Source organism: Crocodylus siamensis, chromosome 1 (genome assembly GCF_052110815.1).
Source record: "Crocodylus siamensis isolate JL-2025a chromosome 1, ASM5211081v1, whole genome shotgun sequence".
Taxonomy (NCBI): Eukaryota; Metazoa; Chordata; order Crocodylia; family Crocodylidae; genus Crocodylus; species Crocodylus siamensis.
The window spans coordinates 112028544-112051560 of NC_143395.1; the positions used below are offsets into that span (position 1 = coordinate 112028544).

At 41.0% G+C, this 23017-nt stretch overlaps 1 protein-coding gene across 6 annotated transcripts in view; it reads right to left on the bottom strand.

Moving 5' to 3' along the window:
- The window catches only part of HIVEP2 (HIVEP zinc finger 2), a 186210-nt gene that overhangs the window by 110892 nt on the left and 52301 nt on the right, over positions 1-23017 (bottom strand). For 2 of the 6 annotated variants that reach the window (XM_090040685.1, XM_090040666.1), the window contains exon 1: positions 8586-8713. The exons of 3 other annotated variants lie outside the window; for them this stretch is intronic. The gene's annotated coding sequence lies outside the window, so the exon portion shown is untranslated. Of the gene's footprint in view, positions 1-8585; positions 8714-19550; positions 19652-23017 lie in introns of those variants that run through there. One more of the 6 variants, XM_090040646.1, reaches the window with a different exon arrangement.

The following is a 23017-nucleotide window of genomic DNA, read 5'->3' on the forward strand; positions in this document are numbered from 1 at the left end:
CTTAATGCACTGTAATTACGGCGCATTAATGAACATGTAGACGCGCCCAGTATGGCATAACTATTAGTTCCTGAAAAACCTAAATTGTAGGTCTTACGAACTACCCCAAAAAGCTACTGATGTTCCATCTTCATCCTTATTAGAGTATATATCATGGTTATCAATTGGGCCTCCGAGGAATAGCTATTGTAATAACCATATTCTGCTATCTATTTTTGCACAAAACTCTTATTAAGTGCTTTTGGGAATTTTACAAGAATTTAGAAGGATTTGGCCATATCAGTATTGCATTTTTTTAAATGTTACCCTTTCAAATGGAAGTGCCAATATTTTTAAAAATATATTTCTAATGCTTCGTCCAGCTTCCTTTTGAATTACTCATATTACTCCAATTATATATTGCTCTCCTATGACTTTCATTAGGGAGACTGTTGCATAGTCTAGTCCAAAGTTTTCAAATTTTGTTTGGCCACATACCCTGCAAAATATTGCTGCCTATACCCAATGCATCTCTGCATGTTCATTCCTAAGGAAGGATGTCAACACTGACGTCAACGTGTGGCAATGCCATTACTCACTGAGTGTTTACTAATCAAAAGCTTTACTGCCATTATTAAAATTTAGGCACATACACCTTGGCAAAGTGCCACAATACCTACCTCCAGGGAATATGCATGAAAACCACTGGTCTAATTGATTTAACCACTGGGATTTTTCCCCCCTGATATTTGGCTTCAAATGCCATTTACTTAATTCCACCCTTTTATGCAATTTATACTCCCCTAAGAGTGCCACACCTTCCTAGATGTTCACATCTTTGAAGTACTTGTACAGAATGATATTTAGTTTAAAACCAATCAAAGTGAAAAATGTACGTTATAAAAATGTTAAATTAAAAGGCTCATCTGGGTCTTCTGATTTAGAGCCAGACTCTGCTCCTGCAGTAGTTAGTGGCAAAAGTCCAAGAGGAGCAAGACCGAACACTTGATCAAGACTCAGGAGTGTGAACACATGCCAGCATTAATACTTGAAAGAAAGGTTATGTTTAAATCAGCAACACAGTGGCTACAATACAAATCTTTAATGACATAACACCGGCCACTGGAAGATGGAAATCTCTCAGAAAAGCAGCTCCATGCAAAAGATATTATTGTTCCTTATATTGTATGTCACAGGATTATACCAGCATGATCTAAGGCATAGCCCTTCTCTCAGCCATTAGTCAAGCAGGTCTGGCTCATCTCCACTTTCAGAATCTCTGCAGCAACTGAACACTGGCACTTACACATTGTAAATTTATAATTGTAAAGATCCTTTTGTCTGACTGAAGATTTGTATTGGCCACAGTCATTCGTAAGTGTGCAAAAGGGACCATAAAACATACCCAAATCAAAAGGGTATTGTTGCACCTCTGTGGAAGGGCAGAGAATGTCAAGGCCTTGACGGTTAATTTTCCAACGGAGGAAAATCAGTGATGGGTCGCTTGTTTATTTAAAGAAGCCACATGGATGCCTGAACAAATGTAGTTAAAAAGCAGTGTTTTGGCTGTTTTTCAGAAATTTCAGCCCAAGTTGTTATGCCACATTTTCAGAAAGCAATTCTGCAACCAGAACTCAATTTTATTTAGAAAAATGAGGCTGTCTGCACAAGCACCCCCACAAGAATCGTCAACACGTGCTCATGTATGCATGCCATCTAACACCATTAAAGCATTCCTTCAAAGACTGTTCACACATTGCTACAAGCAGCAGTAAGATTATATAGAACTGTATCTGCCACCTTATGATAGTGTTAGACCCACTTAACCTAGGTATAAACGAGCACACAAGGAAGAAAACACAGAAGAATCAGTCACTGTATATCTGAGGATATGGATACACATGTGTGTGGAGCTGTTTCAGAATGAGAACATTTAAAAAAGGCAGCAGCTGTTACATTCTAATTGTTATGTGTGGACAAGCTGGGAACAATATAAATGCAGCAAAACTACCCCAACTTTAACACTGCTTCATCAAGCATTAAAGCGATAGCAATTTTGCTGCATTTATTCCTGCATTTGTCCATGGCTTGTCCACATATAAGAACATGCCAGCTGCTGCCCTTTTCAAATCTCTCCAAATATACATGTGTCCATACCCTGTAAGAATAACTGAATCAAAGTAAGGCTTCAAGTTGTTGTCAGCAGCAATCCCTTGATTCAAGGATGATATCTACCATGGCTCATTGATGGATCTTCAGGAGACGTAAGAGTCCAATCCTTGAGACACAAATCCATCTGCAGAAGTTGCAGGTCCTTCCACAAGGAAGAGTAGGCTGCAGTCTGGGATTCCTCTCTTTTTCCTTTCTCCACTCTCTCTTCCCTGCTTTAACTGCAAGACATTTTATATCTCAAAATGGGCTGCTGTTTGGTTGAGGCTGCAGCACCATTGAGATTGGTTGGCAGATAGCTCCTCCCAACTCTTGATGACAGCATCTGTTTTTTTGAGGTATACCTTCCATGTGTCCTTGCAGCGTTTACTCTAACCACCAGAAGATCTCAGGTCAGTACTAATAGAGCATCTCTAGGGTCTTATGATGACAGTGGTAGGTCACCCATGTTTCACATCAATAGATGACAGTGGGGATGATGACTGCACTGCAGACCTGGATCTTGTGTCTTTCTGGAGACTAATGAATAAAGACATGCCAAAGCAGCTTCCCAAAAGAGGAACTTATGCACCAGATCCTGTGCTGGATCTCCTCATCAATATTCACACTCTGAGAGAGGTGGCTATGAAAGTAGGGGAAGTGCTCAACTACCTTCAGTGTCTTTTCCTGGATGGTAATTTGAGGAGGGGGGTCATCATGGTCTGAGGCAGGCTGATAGATCATTTTAGACTTCTAAATGTTGAAAGAGAGGCTCAAAGTTCAGTAGGCTTCTCCAAAGATATCCAGCATGGACTGAGGGTTTTCCTTCAGTGTGTGTAAAGAAAGTCAAGAATGGTTGTTTTGAATTCTTTGGCCTTAGAGCAGAAATGTCTCAGACTAAAAAGCCCCCCATACATTCAATATCAATTCCAGAAGGAAGACAGTCCTTAATGAGAACCAGGATAACTGTCAAAAAAATGGAAACCAAAATTGGGGGGATGATACATCCTTGCTTGACACCAGTTTAGCTAACAAGTGGATGTATCCCCAATAAACTACAAAGAACAATCAATCACCGGTCATGCAGAAGCCTCAGGACATTGATGTACTTTTTAGGAAACCCAAAACTGGCCAATACTTTCCACAAGGCTTTGCAACTGATGGAATCAAAGGCCTTAAAAAGGTCAAGTAAGGCCATATACAGGTCCTAATGTTGTTCCTGACGCTTTTCTTGGATCTGATGGGCAACAAAAATCATGTCAAGTGCCTTATAAGATGGTCTGAAACCACACTGAGATTCTGGCAGGACTACCTCAGCAAGACGTGGAAGACAGTTCAGGATGACGCAGGAGAGGATTTTCCCTGCTGTGGAAAGAAGGGCAATACCTTGGTAGTTCCCACACACCGACTTATCTCCTTTCTTGAAGATGGTCACGATGTGGGCATTCCTCAGGTCCCCAAGGATCTCTTCACTGATCCAAATTTGGAAAATAAATTTGTGAAGTCTCAGAACCAGTCCCTTGTTACCACAAACAAATTACTGGCAGAGACACCTGAGATAGCTAAAAGCTAAACTGACCACCACTATTAAGAATAATTATTTATATTTTCCTCTTCTTCCATAACTACATCGTCACATTCCTTTTTTTTTCTACACAGATTCTTCTTCAGACTAGATATTTTGGTTGTAGATACTTCACTCAGTGAGCAAGATTTCCACATGTTACGGGGCAGACTGTCGCCTCTAGGTATGGCTGAGTTCAAAAGCGTTCTAGTGACAACAGGCAGATATGTAGAAACAGAGAAACCAAGTCACAACATGAGACTGCATATCAGGCTCATTAAAAATTATTGTTAAATTGTTCAGCCTGAGTTGAGTTTCCCCTTCAATTAAACTGAAATCTGGGGAAGGGCGTGTGTTCAGGTAAATTCAGAATGGAGAAGAGAATCAGATCATATTAGTCTACACTAATCTTTGCCAGGATGCCAACATCTACATCCTGGTGTCTATTTGTACTAGATCCAAATCATTTTGTCATTCTGTGCACTGCTCTGGTAGCCTCCTTGAATAACTCACCTTGAATTAGCCAGTTCCCTAAAATATTTTCCATCTGATCACTCCAATAGACACTCCCTGGGGCTGGCACCAGGCCAAATGGAATTGAGAAACATGTAAGGTAAAGATATGTAAAAAGGCAGCTTTGTAATGACTGCAGTGCCCACAGCTGTTTGTGTTGTCCATGGCTGTTAACCTGCCTGATAGACTGCAAAGATCCTGTTCTGAACCACCGAGGTCTTACACGTGAATTATGCATTTTGACTTCTATAAGCAGGAAGCAAACTGAAACATGAAAGGAACTACCTGTGTAGAGTGGTTGTCACCTGGCTGACTGACATAAAGGGGCTACCACTCTTTGGTCTGTAGAGGCTGATAATCCAAGTCTCAGTGCACAGGCTTACATAACTGTCTTCATTTAACCTTTTCTTCTCCCTGTTCCTACTCTGAAATGTATTAATGCCACTCTAGGCCAATATCAGTCCTGGGGCTCTTGCTCACTTAAGTAATCTTAAGAAAGTCAATGTGACTCCCTGTAATAGAACTACTCAGATGAAAAGGAGTTTCAGGATAAAATATTATGAAAACTTCACCTGAGCCTAATCATCCTACCTGCATACAATGATTTAAAGAAGGAAAACCCTTCAGTTACTTAAAAAAATTCAGAACTGAAACATTCCTTCTTCCAAATATTTTTTTCACCCTACTGCAAAATATTGTACAAAATGGAGTGTTGAAAATATATTTAATTTTCCCACCTCTGTTCCTTTTAAGCTTCTTGCAAATTAAGGAAATGTAACCATTATAGCTTGAACTCTGATTCTGTAAGCTGATCCAAACTCAGGGGGGGCCTAGTGTGAATGTAAAGACTCAATTGCAATGGGATGTCTTGCAGACATAATGATCAGCTTGTAAGATCAGGATATGATGGTAATAAGATGATGATGAACTAATACAATCATAAGATAATACATTCCTTGAAGGGGAATACTTCAGTACACTAGTCTGCCTCATGCTTCATAATGCCCTTAAGGTGTGTAGTTGACTCACCAAGGGAAATATCTTGACCTGAGTTCACATTTTCATTGATTAATCAGCAGCAGTGTCTTCTTTCTTTGCAGAAGGCAATAAGAGAGGAAGGATCATGGGCAGGTTGCTTTTCAAATTTCTGCTGGCATTTTTCCTTCCCAGTGTAGTACCCTCCGGTTCCCCTTTATTCCCAAGAGCACTTGAAACAACCACAGTGCTGAACAATATAGCAGCCTTGGAAATATTGATTGGTTGTCACTTTGATACCATTCCCAACAAATAAGCACCAAAGCAGTCATTCTGGGCATATGGTCTCAGAACTCTGCTTCAACAGTAAGCTTTTAAAAACATTTGGGAATTCAGCTTCTAATACTAGGGTGACACAATTGCTTTTCCTATCCAAGGATAATCAATACAGCTCTGTGCATATACAGTGCTAGTAACACATTAAGACACAAAATGCACTTTGCTTATAGTGTTATGACAAAATGCGGTGGTCACCTTTAAAGAACTGCCGGTTTTCCTTTAGGTCAGGGCTATCAGGCTTGTGGGCTGCAGGCTGCATGCAGCCTACAAGGGGTTAACTTGCAGTACCCAGGTTCCCACCTTGCCACTGCTCCCTTCATCGTTCTGGCTGCTGCTTTCATTGCTCCCTTCATCACTCCCTCCCCCAGCTTCCACTTTCTATCCAGCCTGGGGAGCTGGGGAGGGGCAGCCCATGGGGCTGGGAGAGCACGTGGCCTGGGCACCTGGGTGGCATGATGCATCCCTGGACCAGGGAGCTGGCAGTGGGGTTAGTGGAGGGGAGAGGGAATGCCCTTGCAGATGAGGCCTGTGGCCCATGGTGGTGCAGCCCATGTGGCCCCTGGCTGCTTGAAAGTTGGATAGCCCTGCCTTAGATCAACAGATAGCTCAGTATCTGCAGCATTCTAAAAAGATAATACTTAAATAGTAAAAATACAGGCAAGATTTTAAGATTCAATGCAAAGAGGAATTCCCACAGAAAAGCATACGTTATTTTGCCACCAAGGCTCTAATTCCTCAATAAATCCTGTGTAAACAGATTTCTGTGTCCAGACTGAAACACAGTGTCAACAGAGCTGCACATGGGCATGCTCACAATGAACTCTTGCAGGATCCATCCTGATTAGTATTCATCCCTACAATGACAACCTTGTCACAATACACGGGTAGTTATATGCATATGTCACACGTCAAAATGGACTTCACCCCTTTATCTTATGCACAGTCCTGCATGGAGCATCCAGAAATGACAGGCAATTTGCTAACACTTATCTCCTCTAAAACTTAAAACCCTAAGCAAAAATGGTTTGAAGGGCCTTCTGGAAACTCAGTAATATTGAGCTTTTTGCAGATATAGTGTAAGAGAAAGCTACCTTAAAATATTATAGAAATCCTTGTCAGGAAAATACAAAGATAAATGCAAAGCCAAAATCAGCCCATTATCTATCTTTCCCATCGATATTAATATGAAGCAGGCTGTAATTGTTCCTAGAAAGTTGAACTAAGATAAACATAAATAGCAACATTCACAAATATATTTTCAAGCTCTAAATTTTCAAAGTGCAACACCCCAGGAGAGCTCAGTAAAATTTACTGCAAATGACTCAAGACCCATCAAGCCTTTTGTGCCTAACCTTTTACAGAGTCTGAATTATATAACCAGCTTGTCACGAATCACAAAGTCTTGTTGAAGAGACTGTAAAAAATATTATAATGAGAAAGAGGTAGAGAGCGAGTGCGCTCTTAAATCATGGTCCTGTACCAAACAATTTTCTCTTCTCTCAAAGCTTTTCAAGCCTCTTTTTAAGCACCACTCCACTTGCTGGTATTTCTGCTGAATGCATTTCTTAACCCAACTACTAGGGGAGCAGATTCCAGAAGCCTGATTCAAAGCCAATGGTCAGTCATGCCATTACAGGCATCTGTTTGCCTGGGTTGCTCAGGTACATTATACACAGTCTGCTCCCCACAGAGTGATGGTAGTAATGTTGCATCTGCTATAGAGACTAACTTAATGATTATGTGTCCACTAGTCACTGATGTTTGTTAACTAACTCACATAGGGAATCTAGTTTTGTTCAGCAATCAAGATTCTTTGCCTGGTAAGTTAGAAAGAAAAGTTATAGAGAAAAAGACCCACCACAAGAAACCATTGGTTTTTATGTGAGAATGCTTAAACAAAACAGAAACTAGGTGCCTAACCAGTCAAGGCCAGATTGAGGTTTTTAAACCACAGGTCACACATAGAAATCCACTAGGAAGAATTTTCTCTCCCCCCAGGTACCAATCATTCCCCAAATACATGTGGGCAAGATTAGTGCGTGGGCTCAGTTTGCCTTAGACAGATTTACCACACAACACACACACACACACACACACAGTCTCTAACCAAATAGATGGAAAGTTCTAATTTGACTCTGTTCACGCTTCTTATACTGCATCCATGCCTGTGGTAACTGTGTATCACATGGTCATTCCCTGACAAGTCTAGCTGCTAGCTAAAGCATCTGACAGATCCCTGAACCAAAGTTCAGGAGGACCTGAATACTGTAGCTGCCATAGCATTTGCCATCAAAAGGAGAAAGCAGGAAAGAGAGAAGAAGAAAGGGAAAGTGTCTCATTCCGGAGCTGGCTGGAGTTGCTCAATACATCCCAGAGAACACTGACAACATCTCACAAATGTACTGCAACATCATGCACACTGTTAGAGTCAGAGAGAGATGGGAAAGCTAGAGTGCAAAGAAATCAAGGGATAATTTATTAAATGCATTCGTCATACTTATTTCCATAATGGAAAGTACTTCAGATCAGGAAATGAACTGCTGCCACCAACTCAATGGGTCAATAATTGCAGGTGTAACATAACTCTAAGACCACCTGGCTTACTGCACCTTTAGAGTTATCCCAGACAGTGCCTGGATTACACACATACATAAATCCACTTCCTCTTCCTACTTATTAAATAATCACAATAACAACAACAGCAACAACAGTAATAACAGGTATTACCTACTTGAAAATGCCACAGAATTTATTCTGATATAGTTGAAAATAGCTGTGTCCCCAGAATAAAACAGAATGACAAACTGACATCAAGATCAACTAATGAAAATACATGTAAATTATTCTACTGTATCATATATCATGCATCATTAAAACACTAAAAAAGCCATGAAGAGTTAAGCAGTGCATCTTCTCGACAACCCTTCCTGTGTGGATACTTTCCTTGGGTTCAGGAAGCATATCTTCTCTCTAAAGGCTGAGCAACAGAGCTAGATTTACCGCCTTCCAGACAAGGAACCCCCCCTTCCCTCCCCCCTCCCTCCAGTGAATAATATCTGTGTACTACCTGCATTTATCAGCACTGCAATCCCATATCTTCAGTCATTCAAAGAATTTAACAGCCTGGAAATTCCTGTTGTCCATTATTTGAGGTCACAGATAAAAGCTAAACAGCAGCCGTAACTCCCATCAATCATAAGTCACTCACTGATAGAATGTATGGTAGGAGACCTACTGATGTAAGCTAGTCACCAGAGAAAATACCCACTGATGACGCATATCCAGGCATAAAAATAGTTACAGGGCCCCCAAAGGGATTATTCAACAGCCTACATTTAGATATTCTTACAAGAGACCTGAAGTCAATTTGCTGCTGTTAGATGGCTGGGGAGTGTTGAAGTTTAAGCTTCATCAGCAAACATAACCACAAATAGCTGGTTTAAATAAACTACTGCAATTACAATCTGTTTTGTAAATTTTAACACTACATTACAAGGATTAAGCCTAAACAGACCTACTTACTATAAAATGCTATAGAGTCTTTTTGCTTTTATTCTGTCCTTATCCATTTACAAACTCCTTTATCACACTAGTCAGGGGTGGAGAAAACAATTTAAAATTAATCCAGAGATATTCAAAATAAACCTCCTATTCCACCTACCTGAAAGTAATATTTGTTTTTATAATAAAAAGAAATTGCAGCACAATGCTTTGCCTGTGCTACAGAAACTACTCCTTCATAGCCATGATCTTCAGACAGTACTTGAGTTGAACTTTCTGCCCTTGTGTCACTTCTCTATCTTCTACTTAGAAAGGATTATACTGTTAATCTTTTACCTCACAAGCCAAAACCATGTAAAAGATATAGTACAGTATTGCCCATATCCAATACAATGTTAGTGATTTTTTTAAATGAATTATTAATTTAAAATATGGTTTTAAAATAAATAATCAACTATTATTCATAATTCTCTACTCTTTGAGGTTCTTAGGATTTTTCATATGCTGGTAATTCATGGTAATAAAATGTATTAGGATGTAAGTGGGCCTGCCAAAACTATTGACAGCAATGTTAGCAAAATTGTTGCAGCTTCTAGTAAGTACAAAATATTTGGGTGAAATCATTAAAAGCCCTCATGTAACTTATGCCTACCCTCTACTTGTTCCCGCTCTGCATCTATCAAACTTGTAAATGAGGTGGTGATGTCCCTCTGCAGGCATCATCCCTCCAGCCCCACTTCCGTTCTCAAGTCCTCTGTGCTGGAGAGTGGCAGTGGAGTGGGAAGATGACCTCAGAGACTCATTTCTGTTTCAAGACGTAGTAAGTAGTAAGTAGGAGTGGGTAGGCAGCTGCACTTAAGAGCAGCAACCCCAAATGCATTCCCAAAAAAGTAGCAATATACCCTAAGGCTTCTCCAAGTCCCATTTTCACAACTGACACAAGCACACAAGAATCAGAATCAGAATCCTACTTATTTTCAATGCAGTTTAGGCTCTAAGACTCACTTCCAGAAATAGGACTCCAGAGCCTAAGCCACTTAGGCACTTTTGAAATATGTTCTCCTTTATCATACATAATCAAGCATACATTTAGAGACATACCTCTGCCCATAGCAAGCAGGGGGAAAAGCCCATCTAACTTTCAGGAAGCAAAAGTTCTACCTCATTTTTTTCAACTCAAAATAAAAGTGCAAATTATTTTTGGTACAGTGATTTCAGACATCACTCACGTTTCTCTCCTGTGCATATATATACTGGCAGCTTGCATGGCCTAGTTTAAAAGCTGTAAGTAGAAAGGTTCATTTGTGCCCTCTAGGCCGCTGCCAGACGTTAATTTAATCACGTGATAGGATCTGAGGGATTTCATCCTGGATCCCCAAAATTGTGCATCCTACCAGATGTTCAAGGTCTTGCTTGGCAGGACACATAATTTTGGGGGCTGGGGATAATATTCCTTAGATCCCACTGTGCATCTGCTGAACACCTTGCCAGCACATTGGGGAGCCCAAGATCAGGGAGTCATTCCCCAATCCTAGGCTCCTCAAATGCTGACATGTTCAAAGGGTGTATAACATGCACTTTTAATCTGCAACAAATGTAACATCTGGAGGGAGTCCTAGATAATATGTCTACCAAGTCACTAGAAAAAGCCTAGTATTGTTCTCTCCTCCTCTCATCTATTAGCCCTGTGCCCTTTCCCAGGCTGCCCACCCCAATTCCCTGCAGAGTCTAGGAATAAAGCAATTCATTTCCCAAAGAAAATGTGGGAGACAAAACAATCCAATCCTGTAGTGCACGCTATTGTAGGAGCTCTCACAACACCACAAAGCAGGTGTCATGAAGACTAGCAGAGATGCAACTGTGCAATATACCACATCGCTGAAAATCTGTGAAGCAGTAAGTAGCCTTTTTAGCAAGTTTGCTAATTCAAGAGGAAAACAGAGCCTATAAAGTTTCACATGCAATGTACAAAGTCTCTCACCAACAAGAAGTTATAATTCTCTTTCTTGTCAGGAACCTTTAAATAACTCATATCAGGTACACTTCTCTAAAATGAACATGATAATCATTTATCGTGGATTACCGTAATTGCCCCACATACAAGCTAGCCCCCAGTTCTATACCCATGGAAATCAACAGGAATTACTCCACTGGCTTAGATGGCAGAAAGACTGGGCCATACTCTATATTCCCCTAAATGAAATAAACACTTTTTCTAACTCCATGTTCCTTGCTTCTACATTAATGTGCTCTGGTTATCCCCAGATCAGCCTTTTGGCAGCTGCTACCAGTCAGAATATTTACTGTTAAACTGTACCAATAACTGACCTGGACTATTAGTCAGCCCAAGGTCTTGCAAGATGGGAGGGGATTAAACGTGGAGAAAATTTAGCTTCTCCCCCAAGGTGACACAAATAGAGCTTGGCTACAGTGGAGGATTCAGTCTTCTGACTTTATATCTTTCACTAAATCTTTGTGTGCATTTATGGTGGTGTATTAATATTTAATAAAAATAATAATAGGATTCTGGATGGGAATGTAGATGCAATATAGCATCTGCTTTGTAGGATAGGATATGATTACAGTTTTTAATGGAAATATTGCAAAAATGAATGGTGCGCATTATAAAAAGTAATGCTCTTGTCTTTCATTTTAATGGAATTTTTTTATGCCAGTCTCAGCAATACCATAATTGCTAAATTTACCACCAGCCACACAATTCCCCATGCTGTCTACTTTTGTGATTCTTATCCTGAGTTTTTTTATCTTTGGCATTTACCTTATAGTCCTAGGTCCTGAGGACATGTGATTTCCCATGGGATTTCCAGCCTCCATTTAAAAAAAAAAAAATGTTTCTTCCCCACCCCACAGGAAAAAAGCCTTGAAAGCATGAGCTTTGATTGCTCTCATTCCAGAAAACAGAAAAGAATGGGGGTTTTAATCATTATTTTTTAGACAATTTCATGATTTTTTAGAACCTGACTCATAATTTTTGAAGTGTTAGGACTTGGCAGTACTGCAATTAATAAAAAGAATGCTTCATCGCATCGCATGTTATATTCAGGTTTTGGCAAAAACTTTAATACAAGATTCCTTCAAATGATTAAGAAACACAAGCTTGTTCCTGGAACATCAGCTGCATCAAGAAAGGTAATTTTCTATGTGCTTATGATTTGCTGATGTACAGAAGGGGTTAATTATACTGGCAAGACATTTGGAAAAGATTCTGATGTTCTGTTTGCCTATTATCTCTTAACTCACTGTTAAGCAACTAACATTAGTTTCACCTCATAAGCTACACGATACAATAGACTTCATTTTAAGCAATGGAGCATTCAATTACTTTAAAATTCCATAGGCAACAAAAATCTTATTATTTAAGTAGACAAAGTCAATGTGAATATTACACAAATCGTGCCTCTACTAAAAACCACACATAAACAGAAGTCTCAAAATCCTTTGCTTATTTTACTTACTATGGAAAAGTGAAATGTTTCGCCAATTTTTTTGTTTCTATAATTGAGAGTATGCTCCTGTAAACCCTTCAAATTCATATGATCTAAAGCTAGTAGTAAGAGGATCAGCCGAAGACACGCTTTAATACCACAAGATTTCTTTACATTTGGCAAAAAAAAAGAAAAACAAAGCCAGTCCAAACAAACCACAATTAAATCATATAGGTTAGGGACAGACATTACATATAAATTAGTTTAAGTGATCAGAAACTGGTTTAAACCTGTAACAGAACAGATGTTCAGTGCACATAAACCAGACTGAAAATGTCTGAAACCAGTCTGAGAGAAACCTAGTTGAATGTAGTATCAAACTTAACCAATTTGACTCAAACCGGTTTATGCAATTTCTGTCCCAGACCCATTGCTGGTTTAAGATAAACCAGCCTCTCCCAGCATCCTGGCATGCTCTCTGAGCTTGGCAAGGCTCTCTGCTCCACAGCAGGACTGGCCCCTCCCTTCTGCTCCCTGGCTGCAGCTCCAGCAGAGACTTGCAGGCACAGCAGGGTCTGCCTGGCTTCCCCCTGCATTACCCCCCTGTCCTCCCCACTGCTTATCAGACAAGCAGGGATTCCCCCCCCTCCCCCATCTCCCACAGTATGGACCCTAGCCCCATGGACCCTAGGCATGTGGAATGCTAGCTCATGCTGACAGGTGTGTCTGTGTGGGAGTGTCTCCAATTTCACTGGGACAGGTAGACAGAACAGTGACTGCTTAGGGCCTTTTGCAGCTAATCAACAGGTCAGCTATTAAGCTGTTTAAGGAGAGTTTGAACTAATGGAGAGAGGCCATTGTTCTTCTGATGATGTGCTAATCACTGTTATCAGCCACCTGCTGCCTTGCTCACCTGTCAGTTTGCTACAGACAGTATAACAGAAGCAGGGAGAGGAAGATTGAAAAGCTCCGTATCAACAGCAGATGCATTCACTGCACACACCTCCTTGCCTCAGAATGCTAGCCTGAGCCACTGCAGGCATGTGCCTGAATTTCCTCAACCCAGAAAGCATGTCTGTCCAGTTACAAACCAGTTCAGCCTAGCCAGGTTAGACTAACCTGCAAAAATTGATTCAATTCAGCCTCAGGCATTTTGAACGTGTGTCCCTAGCCATACTGAACTTTCATGTTCAGTCTTAACAAGCAAGCTTTGATCTGATAAGCCCAAGCATTGGCGTTAGAATTCTGATTCTAAAAGTTATGTTCACTTTTATATCAATCTGGAAAAAGAAACACAGACCTGGAAATAAAACACATGAAGAGTGCAGGGAACACGTATTCTCCTCACCTCTTTTCCTCTGGCCCTGTCACCCGATCAACGGCTTTATATCATGCTACTCACATCTAAGTAACATTTTCATCAAAAGCAGGTCTAGGGCACAGTACAGAAAACCAGCTGCAGGTGTGTGTAAATAATTAATCTGTATTTGGTTTGATAGCTAAACTCTGCAAAAAAGGGGGGGGGGTTATTCCAAGCAATTGCTTTTCAGTTTTCCTCCCCAAAATGAAAAACCAAAAACATTTGTTTTCAATCTGAATGAAATGTTCTGTTTGTTCCAAAACACGATTTGTTTTGGCATAGTTAAAAGTGAGGGAAGCAAAAGACAATGGCAGCAATTGTCATTTTATCCACTAATTCAGACATCTGTGCAGGAGTTGGGTTTACACTTCCTTTTCTGAGAGGACATGAAGCCTCAACACCCACCTCCTAGGTACATGCCTCAACCCCTAAGTTCTGGCTATTCTTGCATCAAAATGACCTCAGCTTCTCCTGCTGATACTGTTCTACTCTTCATGGGCTACTCAAATATTTAATGCACATAAGAAAATGCATGTCAGGATAACTCTATGCACTGGTGATAAGAGAAGTTCTTGGTTCAAGCCCGCCCTGTTCTTCAATCTCAGCAAGAGTTTAAACCAAAATCTCTTGACACTAAGAAAAGGACCATAACCACTGAGCCAAAGAACCATTCTTGCTCACTCCATGAATATTTAAGAGTCCCTGCAAAGTGGAATAGCATCAACTGACAGCAACTCACCCAAGAATATCCTATAGCATTGTGCTTAGGGCACTCTTCTAGGATGTGGATAATGCATATTCAAATACCCTTAGGCAGAGGAGAGAACTGAACTACAGAGGATTACTTCCTGGTTGACTGACTTATACCCTAGTTAATAAAAGGGGAACCTCCTCCTTCTCCTCCAGTTCTGTGAATCTCACGATGTTTCACTGGTCCTTGCAACTGTCCAAAACAAAACATTTCAAAAAACATTGAAAGAGTTCATTTTGATCTTTCTAAAACATGGTGTCTTCTTCATTTCAACCAAAACTGTTTGGCAAAATTTGACTTATATTTATTAAAAGTCTTGACCACCCTAAAACTGCATTTCTAGGCAAGTGAATGGTTCGCTGAAACCTTTCACTCACCTGATTCCCTTTTCTGTATAAAAATGATGATATAAACAAAAATGCACTTACCTGAAAGTATTAATCATATTCTAATCTTTAAAATGTCCTCACAGAAAACCAAATGATTATTTTAAAAAAATGAGAAATTATCGTTACTGTTTCTTTTAGAATCATTCTATAAAATTTAATGGAAGGTTATGTATCCCTCCTATAGTATTCTACAGAAGAATTTTAAAAACCAATTCTTTATCAAGTTCTGCAGGTTTTGAGACCAACTTCAATACGCCTCTATAACATTTCTAAAGAAACCCTTTGCTTCCATCCCTATTAAATGCTTTGCAACTTTTCCATAAATTTTGTGTCTGTCTCAATGAAACGGCTATTGGGCATTATTTTTTCTATCTTTGGCATCTCTCTGTCAGTCCACTTTGTGCAACTGACCCAAAGCCATTCTCCAAAGGCTGAAAAGTCACACCTTTACCAGCATCACTTCAGTGATTCCAGCCTCTAATCCCCACATGCGCACTGCAATAATCAAGTCTTTTCCTCCTCTGCTGATCTCTCTCTGAAGTTAACATATGTTTTTAATTTTTTACATGACTTTCTTATAGTGATCTTTATTATTAGTTAAGCATTTTGAGAAATTTAGAAATACTATGGAAAAATCCCACTAGTACTCTGAGGTACTTCTATTGTAAAATTCACAAACTCCCTCAGTGCAGTATAGGAACCCACAACAAAAATATGGTGCAGATTCAATACCTGACAGCAGTGTAAACATCAGCAAATTTTCAAGGAGAGTCACCAGCATCTTAATTATCTTGATACTGTCTCAGTTATCAAAAGGACAGTTTGACCTATTCTATGGTCTTGCAGTATCAGGCGAGAACCAGAGAGAATGAGAACAAAAGACAGTCACTCGCTTCCCTTCCTGCTTGTTTATGGCAAAGGAGCATGTTCTGAAATTTCTCTTTGCATTCTTATATACCTCAGCACAACTGGTTCATGTCAGTGGGCAAAACAGACATTGCCCATTGTCCCACAGGCCTCTGCTGCTCCCGGGAATCTGACTTAAGGTGCCCAGGGAATCTGAGTTGGGGTGTGCCTCTCTGCAAGTGGCAAAACTTGGACAAGCATTCCAGAATGGCTGGAGAGCACAGGCAGCTCTGGGCTGTTCACGTTCTCATGCCTTAAAGCAAACAGGCATCAAAATAGTGTAGCAAATTTATACCAACTATGTCACAGTCACAAATTGTGGGCATTTATAGAGCTTCAAGGGGTGTGGATGCCCATGGAAATGTTTACGGCACCACAAAAGCCATAAAAGTTCATTAGCCATGTTAGTCTGAAGTCAGGCAGAAGGCAGGGTAATTTTGCACTTTATAGGTCGTAATTAAAACTAATCTTAAAAATGAAAACTGATCAATATTTTTAAATGAACTAAATCAGAATATCCCTCTAATTTAGTTAGCCTGTGAGGCGCAAATCTACTCTGCCTTTTATCTTGTGCATGACATTTGCACACCTAACAGTGCTAATGTTGAAGGCACCCTGTATCACTCATAAAAGGATCTCAAGGCACCTTGATGTGCCACGGAATGTTTGTTGACAGTCACTGACCTACACAATGGCATCACAGCCTGCATTGACACTTGAGCTATATATCTCTGTCCATCAAGGGCTCATCCATCCCTTTCCATCCAACTCAGGCTGAAATCTGAAATACAGCTCTCCCAACCCAGCTGCAGCTCAAATTTCACACTCCAACTGTGATGGCATTTTCAAAGTTTTCAGCAGATTGCCAAAATTGACAAGTCAAAAAGTTCAATCAGCACATAATACTTCTGATGTAAAACATGCCAATTCTCTCTCTCACACACACACACACACACACACACACACTATATGAAGCTGTTTATGACAGAAATACTAAAATGTGCAATTCACTTTGAAGGTACGTAAGCTACAAAGTGACATTTGTATTTCACAGATCTCACTGCCCTGCTCTATTGGTTATGAGTTTTTCAGCCACTTGGCTGACCCACAAGAACAGAGGAAAGATTATGGCCAGTGCAGGAAGGAAGGCAAGAGAACAGCTTGCGAACCTACATTCCACTATGTATGAAAAAGTCACTAACTGAGCACAAAGAGTACTTACCAAAACCTGTCCCTGACCTATGTGGGGAGGGTCAGATTGAAAGAGATCATGAGAAGAAAGAAAAGTGGACAGAAGACACTAGATAAAAATAAGGATATTCAGAATTCTACAGCAGCTACACTTCTCAACCCTAATTTCAAAACTAATTTCTTAGTTTTCCACAAATAAATAAAACAAAGGCCAAGAAAGCAAAGGCGGGGTGTCTTAAGAAAGCTGAATCCTGTGAAACAGTCACATAATACAAATTGGAGCAGAGAACAGAAGAAAAAGGGAACATTTTTTTTCTTTTTGAAGGGAGATCTTTTAGTCTTGCATGCAGATAGGCATCCTAGCTCAAAAGGCCTTTGAATTACAGGTCCTGCAAACTCATGTGTCAAACACAGTAGGGACACGTAAAAACAGAACTGGCAACTCCCCTACCACTCCCAGTCTCTAAGAAGAGGTGCAGACAGACGTGACAATTTTTTGCCCACTCTGGCCCCTGAAAGCGCTTTATAGCCATTACCTAACACAAGTCCACAGCTGCAGAGCACTTTAAAATGGCCCGATCCTGCAACAATCTGAATCCTCATCATATGAGGGTTCAGATGAAGGCACTCCAAAGCAAAGTATCTTCATTAATTTGTGTCTGTGCGTGCCAAGAGCAGGGCTCAGCTGACACAGCCCAGCCTTGCTCCCAGCGCTGTTTTCATAATGGGAGGGGGAGAGGGAGCAGAGGGAGCTTGTTCTGGGGGGTGCCCAGCAGGCACTAGAGGGTAGAGCCAGTGCATTGGAGCCTCTCCCACAACTCTCCCAGAGGTGAGGGCCTCCAATCCACAACCCTCCCCCATCCATTGCAGCCTGGAGAAATCCCAAAACAGACCGCCCTCTCCTGTTTTCTCTCCCTCCCATCTGGAGACATCACTGGGGGCCAGACTGGGTGGGGCAGAATTATGGCAAGATGCTGCAGAGATGCAGCCTCTCTCCTTGGATGGCCTCTGTAACAGGGGCCTTCTCCAGGCAGATTTCACTGTGGCCCATCCACCTTTTTCTGGGCTAACCACCTGCCTTCTCTCCTGCCACACCTCATTGTTAATTATTTAATTGATCTTAATAAAGCGGGAGGCTGCCCATTTCCTGCCCTGAAGCCAGGGGGCACTATCTGCAGCTCCTTTCCTCCCTTACACCGCAGCCCAGCCTCACAGATGGCATCCATAGTTCTCACAATCAGCAGCCCCTCACTGAGCCCCAGAATCCTACTGTTGAACCCCACTACAATCCCTCCATTCTGGCAGCCTAATCCACCTTCATTCTTGGCAACATAGCTCCCTGAGCTACTTCCCCCTCATGGGTGTGGTCCCCCCCTGGGACCTTGGGCTACTAGCCCTGGCCCACCTCCAGGCCAGTTGGAACCCCAGGCCCTCGGCTCTTGGGTGTTCCTTGCAGTGGGCCCATGGCCCTTTCACCCTTCCTGTCCTGGCCCCAGCATTGACCAGTTGGGGGAATGTTCAGACAGGTTTGTGAGTCCATGGCCTCACACTCTTCCTCTGGGGTCCACCTTCCAGACCCTAGAAAAAGGGGTAGGGATTCAGGTGCCGCAACCCACCTTCCATCGGGGTGGTAACTGGCCTGGGATTTCCTGGGGGCTCCTGCACCACTGGGAGTCCCACCAGGCCACCCACTCCTGGCAGGGTGCAGTTTTAGGTCATACCCAGGACCAGGAGCCTCCTGACCATCCCCTACAGCTCCTCCCTTACCTTCAGATGATACCGGCAGCCCTGCAGCCAAGCAATGTTGTTGCCTGGCTCCCAGCAGTAAAATGCCCTGCTTATATGGGCAGCCCTGAATCTAAAGTGGCTGCCCTAATCAGGCACCTGCCAGTTTCTGGCCCTTAAAGTGGCAGGCACAAACAGTGCCCTGCCACAGCCTCCTAATTGGAGCTTGATTCCCTACCCTCCTAACCCAACAGCTAACATCTGTTGGGTTGGGAGGATCAGTCTAACTCATGGCGCTTTCTGTGGAGCTCCATGAGTTAGACTGAGGAGCTACACTTCTGTCTGCACCTAAAAACTCATGCTGGCATAGGAGAGCTTGTCATGAGCATCTCAGTTCCCACAGACTGGAGCTCAGTGTATGGTTTCTCTGCAGGCAGCCACACATTTCATGTTTCCAGTACCAGAAGGTGCTTGACATTTTCATTAAAAAGCCAAGGTGCCCTAATGTAAAAGCTTATACCATTATGACAGGAAGATACATACCAGCACAAATTTACAGCCCAAAAAACTGACACTTCCTTTCCATATGAAACCAATCTCTAGAAAAAATTGATTGTAAGCATATTTCCAGTTACATAAGCAACAGAAATTACTACACTGCTTAGAAAAGAAATTACTACACTGCTTAGAAAAGAAGCATTATATTAGGTAAAACCTATCACAAAAACTGGAAGTTAACGTAACTCCTTAATGCAGTACTGACCCAACAGGATGAAGAAGGAAGAGCTGGACAAAGATTCCATCTGTCTGATACACAGAAATGGCTTCCCTGTTCACATGGCATCAAACAAAGTGTTGTTTATCCTAAAAAGCCCAAAAAGAAAATTTAGCTACCACATGAAATATGTTCTTATCACAGCTATAACTCCCTGCATTTATATATATTGCATTCTAATTGCTCATGCTTCTCTGAGCCTGTTAGACGGGGATTGAATAGCTAGAATAGCTTAGGGGAAGAGGGAACTAACTGTTGACGTTTGAAATTAAAATAAAATGGAAGTAAATGGAGACCATGAATAAAAAAAATACTGAGACAACACATGGAAATATTTGAGTTTTTATAAACTATAGTTTGTATTACCAATATCAGATGCATCAAACATGACTTGTGCTTTTAAAGCATCAAGTGAAATCTGAAAGGAAGGCCAGAAGTTATTTGCTGAATATTTCATTCACAAAATCACTTCCAAAGACAAAACTCGAATTCCAAAGTACCAGAAGCTAGTTATTTCCTTACTGACAGACTATATGATCTGGCATTTCTGTTACAGTATATAGCTATTGTGTCAAATTATACTATTTTTCTCTTCCAAATTTAGTACCATATGCTAATTTCTCCTGAAAACATTGAATTGAAACCCCACCTTAATTTGTTTGTCAGCTGTTTCAATATATCAAATATTATCAATCCTGCTTTGTGACTATACTCCAAATCTATATGGATCTTTTCACCTCAGGAATTCATCAGTGATCAACAGGAGAAAATATTAGTCACCACTTTACATAACTGCAGAGTAATGCACAGGATTTAATTCCCAGTTCATCAGAGACAGGAGAATTGTGCTGGGGTTATGTCAAGAGGGATCCTTTTACCCATGGCTACGTAATGCTTCTTTACCACTTACTTTCCTAATATTAGTAAGAGACCATAACTAAACATGTAGCCATCCCCTCATGCCATTTTCCTATGGACATCTATTCTTATAGGTAATCCCCCAAGACATATAGCTACAGAATATTTTAGACACCTCCTTGATGCATACCCTGAACTGATGAGAAACTTGCACTCTGTGTGCTCTCTTCCTTCTAAAAGGTACCTTAACTTCCAATAGACTTTTCTCTCCAGCCTCCAACCTATTCTAATACTTTCTTTTCCCCTGCATGGCCACTCAATTGCCATTTGACAAAGAGCTCTTTTGGTCTAATCCCTTCATCAATGATAGAAAAAAAGTTTTCCCTCATAGCTTTGATCCTCCCTGAAAAACATTGGCTTTGTAAAAAAAAAGAAAAATGATGAGAGAAGATAGGAGTGAGCCAGTGTTTCCAATATTTGTTGTCTGGTCATGATATTTTCAATAGTACATGTTTTAAGTAAAGCCTCATCTCCTAGATACAATAATGGCATAAAATCTCACTTTGTTTTTAAAGGAAAAGTAGATTTGTAGCCCCAGAGTTGTACAGATACGTTTGAAAATGTGACCGAAATTCTCCTTGAGACCTCAAATAAGAGGCAGCAAAATAAGTAATTTTAAAAAAATATCTCATGACTTTCTGGTAACTCATGATCTTTAATGTTATGGCTGGTAATAACGATGACCAATTCAAGGAGCAGAGACTAGCAGAGTGAGAAAGAAACAACTTCACACTGCCTTGACCTCTTTTCCTAGCGAAGGAAAGATTGAGGAGGGACAAAGCATCTCAAGGGCAGGTTTTACTTCCCTGGCTAAAAGAGTAAGATTTTCTTTTCACTACAGGCCTCTGAGCCTCACACTGAATTGAGCTCAAGTAACATGAAATGATCATTTGTTAGGCACAAGGTAGATGGTGACGAGGCAGTAAAGATCGGTTTTTATTTGATGCAAATCTCCTTCCAAAACTAAACCTAAAATTCTGATTCAGTCCAGTATTTTTTGGTAATCTAGTTTGTTTGAACAAGTGGAAGAACATATATTTAGAAAAGAGCTCTCAATCATATGAATACACCGCTTTGACTAAATAATAACTGCCTCTGCTGTTGTAGAAAAAGGCCAATAAAGCTCTGGTGACAATGAGCTTTAAAAGATTAATTTTCTTATTAACTGCATTACTATGAAGTGTGGCATTCAGCAAGGGGAAAAAAACTGTAAACCCACAGGTGTGGCTTGCAAATTAAAAAAGAAGAATGCCTGCCCTGTTAATCTAATTGTTGTATGTGTCCTATGGTAACAATTAGCAGCAATCTCCCTTGAATCGTATAAGTAACAGCATTCTGGCCTTACCTCCTTCCCTCCCAAAATATGTGAGAAGCTTTCTAAATAAAACTGCCCCTAACCTAATCTCTGCTAACCTTATTTTCCATTTTATTTAAGGCATAGAATTATGCTTTGTGAGTGACAAATTAGGAGATCAGCATAAGGTTACTTAAATGCCACAGTAGCTCTTCAAAATGAGGCACCAGTGGGACTTAAGTGGTATATGGGCTGTGACCAGCTGTTCTGCACCAAAGTGAATGTAACCCTTGGTGCCCACCAATGCTTTAGGACCTCACGTGGCTAAGGTTCATTCTGAGCCTTGCAATGTAGAACAGAATGAGCTTCTCCTAACCTGCCTTTGGGGTAGGGAAGCAGCGTGATCACGTAAGCAGGCTCCCCAGGGCAGGTGATTGTCTCTGATATGTCCTCCATCGGAGGTCTATATTGAGCAGATTCTTTTTGGTATTGGATGGTGGAACCGGAGCGTGCTCCATCCACTCCATGCATTGACCTGGTATACCAGTGCTTCCAGGACCAGTGCAAAAAAACAGAAAAAAAAAAAAAGCTTTTGACATCACCAGCTTGGCATCCATGTTTTCAAATCATGTGTATCATATCTGCCATACCTTTCTCTCTTCTATTCTCTTTCTCCTCGTAGGCTGTCTCCCATTTTTGTCTTTTTATTTATAATATCTTTTGCTTGCTTGCTTGATTTCCTGTGTTCCTCCTACAGAATAACTCCCCTCACTCCCAAGCAGCCTCCCCCTTCTTATTTTATGTCCTCTCCTGGCCCCCCTGATTTCTGTTCCCTCTTGAGCTCCTCTGCCTGTCTTTCTGCTGTTGCTCTGCTGCCCTGCCCCTTCCTATTGTAGTACTTGGTTTCTCTCCTTGTTTTCTCCTTCCCTTGATGTTTCTGTTGGTGCTTTCTCCTCATCCTTCCTGCCAGACTGAATGAGATACCCCACTGGGAAAGTACTTTTCAAAAATAGACAGCCTGTTCAAAGTGTTGTACTAGCTCTGGGCCTCTGATAGGAATTGTGAGCTTCGTTTACTACATTGTTCTACTTGAATGACCCCGCTATTCATTCAGGACTGTACATACAGTTCCTTTGTGAAAAAGGAACTGGGAAGATGAAGGCATCATATAATATGGGACACCATATATTAATTTTAAGCCCAAGATTTTAACAAACTATGCTTGTTGTTTATTTAGTTGGGC